The sequence below is a fragment of the Amphiprion ocellaris genome, chromosome 8 (genome assembly GCF_022539595.1).
Source record: "Amphiprion ocellaris isolate individual 3 ecotype Okinawa chromosome 8, ASM2253959v1, whole genome shotgun sequence".
NCBI lineage: Eukaryota > Metazoa > Chordata > Actinopteri > Pomacentridae > Amphiprion > Amphiprion ocellaris.
Genome location: NC_072773.1, coordinates 21382330 through 21393024, shown reverse-complemented (window position 1 = coordinate 21393024; position 10695 = coordinate 21382330). Strand labels below are relative to the sequence as shown.

Here is a 10695-nt window from a genome sequence, read left to right as displayed (position 1 = left end):
ACTTATTATTATACATGGAGCCCTTTAAGTATTTTTTTGAGAAATTTCAATCTACTGTTACATACTTTTTAATGTATCTAGGCTGTGTAAATATATACCGGCCTATTTGTGCAGTTAGTCTATAAATAGCGTGAATTAAAAACATCATGGTGTTTTGATCTTAGATTTACCACACTGTTGAATGGTGATGCATGGAAGCATGTTTATTAGAGAATTTTTAGATATTACAGATCAATACTGGAAACTCCTACAACACTGTGGTCAGGCAAATATGCTGGGTTTTTTTTGCTCTTTTTCTGGCTTTTGGATGAACTCTTTCTCCTCATACACTGCTGTGGCGTTTGCTGTGTGATGAGATGAAGCTGTGTGAAGCTGAGAGGGAACATGCTGGCTGCATATTCAGCATCTATTATATCAACTCCCTCTTTGTCTGTTCAGTCAGCCACCACACGGAGCAGCCAGAAGTTGTGTTACCAGTCCTGCCAATGGAGGGGAGGCTGCGGCGCGACGCGAACACACACTGACAGCACTATGGGACCATGAGGTGGGGAGGCGGGGAGCTGTGGGTCAGGGCCCGGGGTGGCTGCAGGCCATCGGGACAGCGCAGCCGAGAGGCAGCCAGGAGACGACAGAACGGGCACAGTCGCCATGGAAACACAAGCGGCCCAGGCAGAGCATGGCAACCGGTAACTAAGTAACAGGAAACGGTGGACCATGGAGGCCGATGAGTCTGGTTCATCGTGGGGGGAGGATGAGGGGAACAATGACGGGGGAGACGAGGGCCGCAGGTCTGGCTCACCCCTCGGCCCTCTCCTCCAAACTGTGAGCTCCCATGCGAGCTGGAGAGGCGGCCTCCCCCCTCCAGTCTCCATAATTTTCTTTGTAAATCCATGAGGGGGTGTGGACGAGCTACAGGGAGAGGGGAAACGAGGCGAGCTGCAGCCATTAAACTCAGCTTGTGTGTGCGTGTGTGTGTGTGTGTGTGTGTTGATATTAAAGTGGCTATAATCGCTATTTTTAGGCTATAATAACAGTGAATTAAATGACAGTGAGAAAGAGGTTGCAAGTCTCAGGTCATTGTTTAACTGTCCACCCCTCAACTTTACTCCTTTGGTTCACTTTGACCTCTTATAGCATCATTTTCGCGCAGCTGTTTCAAGAACAACAAAAAAAAAGCAGTAAAAAGTAAATTCTATAACCTGCTATATCTGTAACATATACTGCATTTAACTGTTGGAGTTGGTAGAGAGCAAAAATGGAGCCAAAAAGGAGAGAATATGCCGACAGAACTTAAATTCATCAGCACAATATAAACACGACTGCAAAAAATAAAATAATTGCTTTTAAAAAAAATGTAAAAAACTTTTAACTGTAATTTCTTTTAACAGTTTAGTTGTATTTCATAGATTTTCCATGTTTTGTTAAATTGCAGATAGGAACTAGTAAAAAAAACTAAACAAAAAAAGCCTATTAATATACATGAAGAAAAAAAAGAGGCCAAAACCATAAAATATTGTCCACATCATTGTATTTTTTCCAAATGGTAATTTGTTGTTTTACAGCATTATACTAAAGTTTTGACCGTATTTAAGTCAGCAACAAATATAATTATTTTGCATTTATTTGCTTTTATATGAATTAAAAGAACATTATATTCAAGATTAAAAATGGTAAATAATTGAACTGTTATTTTACAGATTTTATCAGCTTTGTTAAATTACAGGTAGCGGCTAGCAGAATCACACAAGACATTAATTTACATGTTAACTGTAAAAAAAAATGTGGTCAAATTTGTAAATATAAAAAAATCTGTTTCATAAAAGTATACAGTTTTGACTATTTATTTAGCAAAAAAACAGCATTGTTTACAGATATTTTCTGATGTTTGAAAGAAAAATAATATGTACATTAAGGACTGAAATATGGCAAATAATTATTCATGTGTTAATTTATAGATTTCTTTTAGAGTAGTAACTTGTGCTAAAAAAAAAATCATTATGTGTATTTGCCGCTTTTGTCACTATTTTTCCAGTTTTTGAATATACTATTCCACCCTTTTTAACATTTTTTTTTGGCATTCTTGCTACCAGATGTTCACTGTTTATTGACAGGATTTTTTTAATAGTGTAGATACTATGCTCCTCTGAAATGATTTAAAATGGGCCTGATGCACGATTCTAAAAAAGTGTTAGAAATACAAGGAGACAAATGGCACATTTCTACATGCCATATGGATGTGCTCTGTGGTTTTACCCTTTTGGAAGGAGGTGTTGGTGAAACTTGGATAGTGGATAAAACCCCTACCAGATTGTCTGGAGACAAACATCTTTTACCACAAAGTGTCACCAAGCATGGCTTAGATTTATATCTACAGGCTTGAATATTGTAGCAGGACTTATTTTCGAAAAAAGAAAGAACACAAGGACGCCTGAACTCAGTGAATAGATTAAATGATGAGGGAAACTGCTTCCTTTGAATAATTTATAGCTACGACGAACAACACAAAAGAAAAGTGTGAACAAGTCTGGGATTATTTCCTATAATATTGAAACTAAAACAACGGGAGAAGGTCAAGATAAGATGTAATAGTAGTGGTACAGAGGTAGATGTTTTGGGTGCTGTACTTTACTGCCAGGGCTTTTTTTTGCTTAGTTTTTTAAAAAATTTGTTTGGGTTGTTTTCTTTCTTGAATTGCTTGGTCTTATTTTTAGACAAGTGGATTTGTAATATTAAGACATTTAAGACTCATGTATGTACATAGAATGGTAGATTGAATATACAATAATATTCATTTTATTGACTAAAAAATCTTGTTACAATGCAATGGAAAGCTTTGGTCCTGGCATTCTTGTGAATGTCACTATGACACATATCCGTTTAGTGTAAATGCAGACTGAATATCCCCACTCCCCATTACAATGGCACTCCCCGACGGCAGTGGCCTCCCCCAGCAGGACAACGCACCCTGCCACACCTTAAAAACTGCTTAAAAACACCACAAACAACACGACAAAGAGCTCAAGGAGTTGACCCTGCTTCCAAACGTCAAAGATCCCGATCGTATTGACTTTCAATGAGATGCATCACAACAAGCTCGATTTGCAAAAGTCACAACCTGCGACCCAAAGAACCCAAAACGATCTACTGCCAGCATCCAACACCACAGGACACCCCAGGAGGTCTAATGTCTAGTCCCCAATAGGTCAGAGCTGTTTTGGGTGGAATTAGGGAAACCTGGACAATATTAGTGGTTTTAACGTTGCTGCTGATCAATAAATACAAATGTTGTGGCTCCTTGATTCAACCAATTCCAACGAAACACAGTTGGTAAAAAAATATTTTTATTTCATGCACTGAAAGTGGGCAATATTTTCTACTTATGTACAATCTGTGCAGTATAGATAATCTGTGAAATAATAGTACTCTATCGGTATTTTTATTCATCAAATAATCTGTGCAATATGTAATAATGTTATATATTTGGTTTATTTTCATTTTTAATATTTCCTTCCTTAAATGTCTGCACTATCTTTGCTGCTGTAACATTGTCATTTTTTTTGCCTTGACAACTGCAAATTGTCTTTGTTGGTCAGAGTTCACCCATAAAACAGCTTACACTAGGACCTTTTCTTTTCTAGGAAATACTTAACTAAGGTTACCTACCAACAGCGAGCATCCTTACAATACAATTATAGTATAAAAAAAAGCAAACTTGTGTGTGGATGGATAGTTCAGTAGCTGAAGAAGTGCACTGATCAAACAGACGTACTCTGTTACAAACTAAAAGTCCAGCATTTGAAATGTACTTTCAATATAGCCATCAATGTATTGCTAAAATGCTAACGGTAAAAGTACTTATTATGCCAAATAGCACTCTTCAGAATTATGTATTGATGTATTTGTGTAACTTTACAGTTGCAGTTTAATAGAGTGAAGCTAATTTTAATTATAGTGCTGGGAATCTGGGAATATTTGTTGTGTACTTACTTGAGTTCCCATTTTGCGACAGCAGTTTCTGGTCTGACTGATCCACATCCGCAATCAAAAAAGCAAACATAAGCACATATTAAAATGTTATTGTTGTCATTTTAGTCACAGTAAACCAAGAAACACTGGAAAAGTTTAAAAATGGAAAAGAATCCTTGTGGGTCATGGGAATCATTAAATTGTAATACATCACAAAAATTTCATTGATAATATTTTTAATTATTAACATGAAGCTGCAAAGCAACTACCTAAAATGGTCAAATAATGAAATATTAGACATTTGTCTCTAGATTATGGTGGAAGAGAAGTACAGACCAGCAGAAAAAGTAAATACTCAAGTTGAATACCACTAAAGTGTGTTTAGCAACAGTACGTACTTCCCACTCTGTAATGTTGTGATGTTGATGTGTCCGCGGCCCTGAAGACTAGGCCTGTCCTCACCTCATCACAGAGACAAAGCTACGGTCTACATCCAGGATGTAGAGCTTCCTGAAGTGTGAAGCATGAGTAATAGACCCTCTGCTCCTTAGAGAAATGCTTCCAATGATAAACTCTTGTAATCTGGTTTCATAATTTGCAAATGTTACCTGATGCCAGTGGTGGAAGATGCACTAACACAATGTAAATACTCTCTTAAAATCCCTGCATTCAAAAGTGAAAGTGTTATGCCTCAAGTATCTAAAGGAAAAATAATCTTCTGCAGTAAAAGGTCCCCTGTGAATGAAATATTATCCATCCATCCATTATCTACATACTGCTTAATCCTTATTAGTGTCGCGGGAGGGCTGGAGTCTATCCCAGCTGATTTAGGGTGAAGGCAGGGGACACCCTGGACAGGTCACCAGTCTATACACAGAGACAAACAATCACATTCAGATTCACACCTACAAACAATTTAGAATTACCAATTAACATCAGCATGCTTTCGGACTATGGGAGGAAATCAGAGAACCCGAAGAAAACCTATGCTCAGGAGATGAGTTCAGGGGGAAGAAGAGGAAAAAAAACACAACAACACTTTTGACCAACATTTGGTTGTTCACATCACACAAATTAAACTGTCTGAAATTTTGATAGAAGACATGTTTCTTTGATATTGAAATATGACTAAAGAGGCAGCAGCCAGAGTTTTTTGGGGGGATTTCAAGCCAATAAAGGCTGGGAGCTACTGTTATAATCTTAAAAATGTGTTGTGTGTAAGCTTGTCACGTTTTAAAATGTAAAATCTTAACATGGAAAGTAGCAAGTCATTAAATCTATTAAAGCACAAAGTGGAGTTCAAAGTATCAAGGAAGATGAAACAAAAATAATCAAATAAATTACCTTAAATCTTGTTTTCCACCTCAGTGTGCAGAACTGCTAAGAGGTCATACAGTCGACTCTCCCTGCACAGAACATCCTTTAAAACCACATCAAGCTACTTTCTCACTTTGGTTTTGTCCACATTAAATAAATGAGATTGAACATGTTAACTAGTGACCTTTGCATTTTATGGTTAACTGATTTCGTTACATATTGAACAGAGCCAAAATAAGGGGAAAAATATCAAATTGTTCCTTTAAAGGCTCTGACAACTTGTGTTATTGTATCCAGCCTCTTAGATGAGTGACGGGACCCAACAGGAAAGACTAAAAATTTGTCAGAGTGGGATGCATGTTGTTTTAACATGCACATCCAGGACTTACCATCATCTTCAGTCTTAACTCCTGATAAATATTATATAAAGATGTATTGTTTATAATATTCAGAATCTTTCTTATTTAGCTATGAGTGTTGTAACCTGGAGTAACATGCACGAACAAAAAAGAGTTTCAATTATTTTTATTATTTGGGCAATCCAGTTTTTAAATTTCATCTCATCTCATTTCCAGCTGGTCTGGTTTTAGTTGATTAACTTCTCTTAAATCTTAATTTCTTTATTATTACTAACAGTTTTATCAATTTCCCATTCATCTGAGTGTGCAAGTTCTTTTGATTCAGTTGTGATATAATAACTGCTATTTTGTAGTCATTTGTCGGTGTAGTAAGCAGTGCATTTGTCCTGAGTCACCAGTTTAAAGCTGTAATTAACTGTAACTGTGGATCATACTTTGATTAGTTGTAATAACTACCCTCAAGAGGTTTATATCCAGCTTTATTTTTGAATGATTTTTAATTTTAATGTATTTTTATACAAAACGTTAGAGTAAAGCAGAATGTGTATGACACTTTGCTCTGTGCTCTATGTGCTGCAGTCAGGTTTCAAGTATAAGTGCTCCTCCTCCTCCATCACATGTCAGTTATTTGGAAAATCGTGGCTACAACCACAAAACACGGTATCGACCATAAAACGACTTGTCCTTAGGCTTCTTTCACTGCAGGCATAGTGTCATTTTCTGTTCCGGCAAGCACCGGCTCTCAGCTAGAAATCTCTGTAATACACTGCTGTCAGCATCTGACAGGCAGACTCAAAAAAATCTCATCTGCATTTCTACCAAATCCGATGCAAAGGAACTGAAGCACATCCAGGAGGCCTCCAGTGGTGGAAAGTAACTACATTTACCCAACTACATGTACTAGGAAACATTGTGCTTTCTACTAGATTACATTTATTTTCAAGCTTAAGCTACTTTCAAGATGAAGATTTTTCATAATGGATAATAAAGGTGGCGGAGGACCTTCAAGCCTCACAGCCGAAGGTCCTGGGTTCAATGCCCAGCCTGGGGTCTTTCTGTGTGGAGTTCGTATGTTCCCCCTGTGCCTGTGTGGGTTTTCACCTGGTGCTCTGGCTTCCTCCCACAGTTCAAAGACACACGGAGGTTGACTGGTGATTCAGGTTCACATTTCAGATGTCTGTGAGCTCTTAACAGCTCCACCAAATAGGGATTTTTCCCTCTAAACTTCTCTCATGCTCTCAGAGCAACAATGGTACCGAAATGGTTCTGCAGAAAGCTCTCTGGTTCCGTCAAGAAGCTGTTCACTACTCGGTTGGGTTAGTTATGTGACGATCGACAAACGTTTGTCTGTTTGTCTTCCTGTGCACAACATTATTCAAAAACGGATTTGGATGAAATTTTCAGGGAAGGTCAGAAATGATACAAGGACTGAGCAGTCTTGGTGGAGGACTGCGCTTTCTGAGTGCTTTTCTTGTTATTTAGTTGAAGGTTTGTCTTGGAATTTATGAGTCATACAAAAAATTAGACCTCCAACTAATGATTATTTATTGTTTATTCAACTGATCAGTAAAACATCAGAAAACAGTGGAAAAAATCCACAATAATTTCTCACATTACAATATCTCACCAAAAATCAAAGATTAGAGGAAAAGTCTGAAAACGTAAAAACAGATTTGTATATCTAAACTTTGCTTTTTCTTCTTTCCTTTCATATAAATCATCTAATGGGAATTTTCTCGTGTTCCTGTATGTAAAATTGTATGTAAAGTAGTTCCAGCCTGCAGCCACTACAACAGCAGCATGCTGCTGGCACACTGATGATTCAGTATTTATAATTTAGCTAGGCATATAACAATGTATTGGTACGCTATCTTAAACATCTGAACTACATTTTGTTGCTAATATTCATTTACTTTAACTCAAATAGGATTTTTCATGCCAGACTTCTACTTACTTTGAGTATTTTTACATTGCTGTGTTGGTACTTAAGTAAAGGATATGAATATGTTTTCCTTCACTATCAGCATTTTCACTGGACTTGTCACAATTTTCAATCTTCAAAGACTGTATGCTTTATTAAATAAAGCCTGTTACAGTGAGCCTCAGGGTGAAAAGGGTTAATGGGATTTGTTGATGTTAAGCAAAAAACACCTGCCCTGTCTTTTTAATTGTACACTGACAGATAGTTAAACAGTTTGATTTAAATGACAAAAACAACACAGATGAAGGAATTTCAGCAGTCATGCTGTGAAGATTTGCTCAGACTCCTGCTGTTTTGTGACTAAAACAGCAATACTGACAGAGAGAATGAACTATTTCATGCAATCAGCAGTTGCTGCAATAATAACAGGTTGATATCAAAACATTTGTGGGGTGTGAGGCTAGAAATATCTTAACTTAATCAATGTTAGAAAGAGTTGAGCTGAAATGGAGGAGGAATCGGTGGTCAGCGAAGAAGAAGAAAAGTCTGAAGAGGGGAAGAAAACAGAGACAAAGGTCAGCGGAAGCATTTAAGGGATGAAGCTTAGAGGACAGAACCTGACAGATCCAATCAGATGTGTCACACGGTCGCGGCAAAGTGGATTTGCAGTTGTAGGGGGCCACTATAAGCATGTCACAGCCGATCAGGAGGGTCCAATAAGAGCTGTGGAGTGTTTGGACAGCAGGCAGTGTTTGTGTCCCTTCACAGAGATCCCATCACAACTGTCGAGGCTGAGCAGTATTGGCACGAGAGGCCACAAACACAGACTGACACATGTGAGAGCGACCAACACCATTAGCTACGTACAGACTTGTGAATGTTCACATCAGGTAGGAGTTACGCTTCGGTTGGCTTTCTGACAACTTGTGCTTGTTTATGACTCAACTCGCAGACTCTGAAGCCACTTAAATCGTTTGCGCCTGTCGGTTTAGTAAGCAGATGTTGTGTCAAAGATAAAGCTTTAGTTATGAGCAGTGGTTAAGGTCACTGGGGTCGCGCACACAATCTGCCTTTGTGTAGCGGTCGCAGGTTTCCTCTGGGCCCCTCACAGCCTCTAAGTCTGCACACAAGTGTTTGAGTCTTTTCAGGGAAGAGACTGGGCTAGAAAAAAACACCTTTTACTCCCATGTAACTGCCTTATGTAAACACAGTAACTGATTTTTCAGCCACTTGAGGTCAGCAGAAACAAGTTGTGGACAGAATAGTGACTTAAAGTTTAGAAGCTGACAATGAGTTAGAGGACTTTGTCAGCAAACTGTTGTTTATTTTCATATTCAGCACATAAATCCTTCTGTTGGAGTCATGTTTCTGTCCAGCTGGCAAATGCAACACCACTATTCACTCTCATTTTCATCTCTTTTGCTTTCTACCAACTCCTGAGAAAAATATCAAGCTGTGTAGCTGCAAGACACTCCACTATGTTCACCAGTACAGGCTTAATAACATCAGTGCCACTGGCATATTCTTAAAAGACTACATTCAATCTCTAAGCTACAGTTTTGATTAGGTGGAAGCAAAAATGCCAAATCTCACTCTGGTCTGGAGATGAGGACAAGAAGTAGGGTTTGCATTGGAGCCTAATTGAAGCCTAGAGAATGGCTTCATGTTGGACGTCATCTTTTCCAGTTGGAGCCAGAACCTTCCCAAAAGTTATTTCTGGTTAGAACCGGAGGTGTCACCCAAAGGAGCAATAAATATGGTCTTGATTGAGCAACTCAGGGAAGAATAAATTCAGTGCCGGACTTGATCTTTTTCTGTGATTGGATAACAAAATCTATTAATACCATCAGCCTTCTGTTTACATGTAGCAAAACAGGACATACACCATGTTATCTATTATATGCGGTCAATCAAAATATATATGAGAACTATATCAAAAACTACAGTTGAAAGTGAAAACACACTGACAATCATTAAAACTGCTGCTGACCACAGACTGTATATGCAGCACCTACGGCTTCATCTGAAAGGCCACCTCAACACCTCTAACAGCCAAACTTCTTCATGTGATCTTCATTTCTAAGGTTCAGAGCTTTAGCGGTTTTGTTCCTTGTTTATCTACCTGGTTCTCAGATCACATGCTATTCTTCCTTCTCTGCAGACATCACGAGACTCACAAACAATTTGTCCTCACACTTTGATCTCACATCAAGTCACAATTACCTACATAACAAAAGAAGACACAATGCCCAGTGTTTTTGTAATGCAAATATAAGATAAATGTGACAATTTTATCTGACTAATTTAAATAACAAGGTTAAAACTTGACAATATTTTATAAAATACATGATTATGTGATTAATGAAACTGTGCTGTATCTTTCATCCATTTTCACCAGGTGCAGCAGTAACATCTCTCACACTGAGGGCCAAAATAACTACAAATGAAAGTGGTGCTGAAATGTTTTCCAACCAGAGTTAATCATCAATCTAAACTGTGACTGAGTAATCTAATCACCGGACCCCAACAACCCGCAGTCCTACAGTAACATTCAGATGAGCTTCAATTGCTGATGATGAAATTATACACAGAAAACGTATTTGTATAAACCAATTAGCCCAAATATACACTCCGGTCATTGATCGCATGTGAACAAGGGGTTTCTAGACTTTGTTAGACGAGTCATTTGTGCTGTCAACCAGAGCAATTTATGGTGCTTTTCTCTCCTTTTGTGAGCACAACTATTCTAGAGACTCCTGCATTCCTTTGTCTGACCTCTTAACCCAACACATGATGACACTATAAAGAAATCTCTACATGATCAATGTTTTAACTCTTATATGAACACATACATACAGTATTTTCACACATCGTCAACTAGTAAAACATCACTGAGACATTAGCCTCACGAAGAAAAGTGAAATCTAATGCCGTCTTTCCCTCCACTGTGATGACCCTTGCCTTTGGGAGGATGGGCTGCTGAAGAGGTGACCGGACAAACAAAGCCACCCCCGACTTCTGTGACCCCACTGTGAGCCACCACTCACTGTGGATGGCGTCACGAAGGCCTGAAGGCGTCTCCATAAGAAGACCTCCAGGTACAATTTGTAGTTTTCGGTATTAAAACAGTAT

The 10695-nt window shown here is 38.3% G+C and overlaps 1 long non-coding RNA gene across 2 annotated transcripts in view; it reads right to left on the bottom strand.

Moving 5' to 3' along the window:
* Positions 1–206: 206 nt before the first annotated feature.
* The window catches only part of LOC111572107 (uncharacterized), a 15116-nt gene continuing 4627 nt past the window's right edge, over positions 207–10695 (bottom strand). The window contains exons 3-4 of one of the 2 annotated variants that reach the window (XR_008602514.1): positions 3988–4024; positions 207–909 (exon numbers count right to left, since the gene is read on the bottom strand). This is a non-coding gene — a long non-coding RNA (uncharacterized LOC111572107). The remainder of the gene's footprint in view (positions 910–3987; positions 4025–10695) is intronic. The other variant, XR_008602513.1, reaches the window with a different exon arrangement.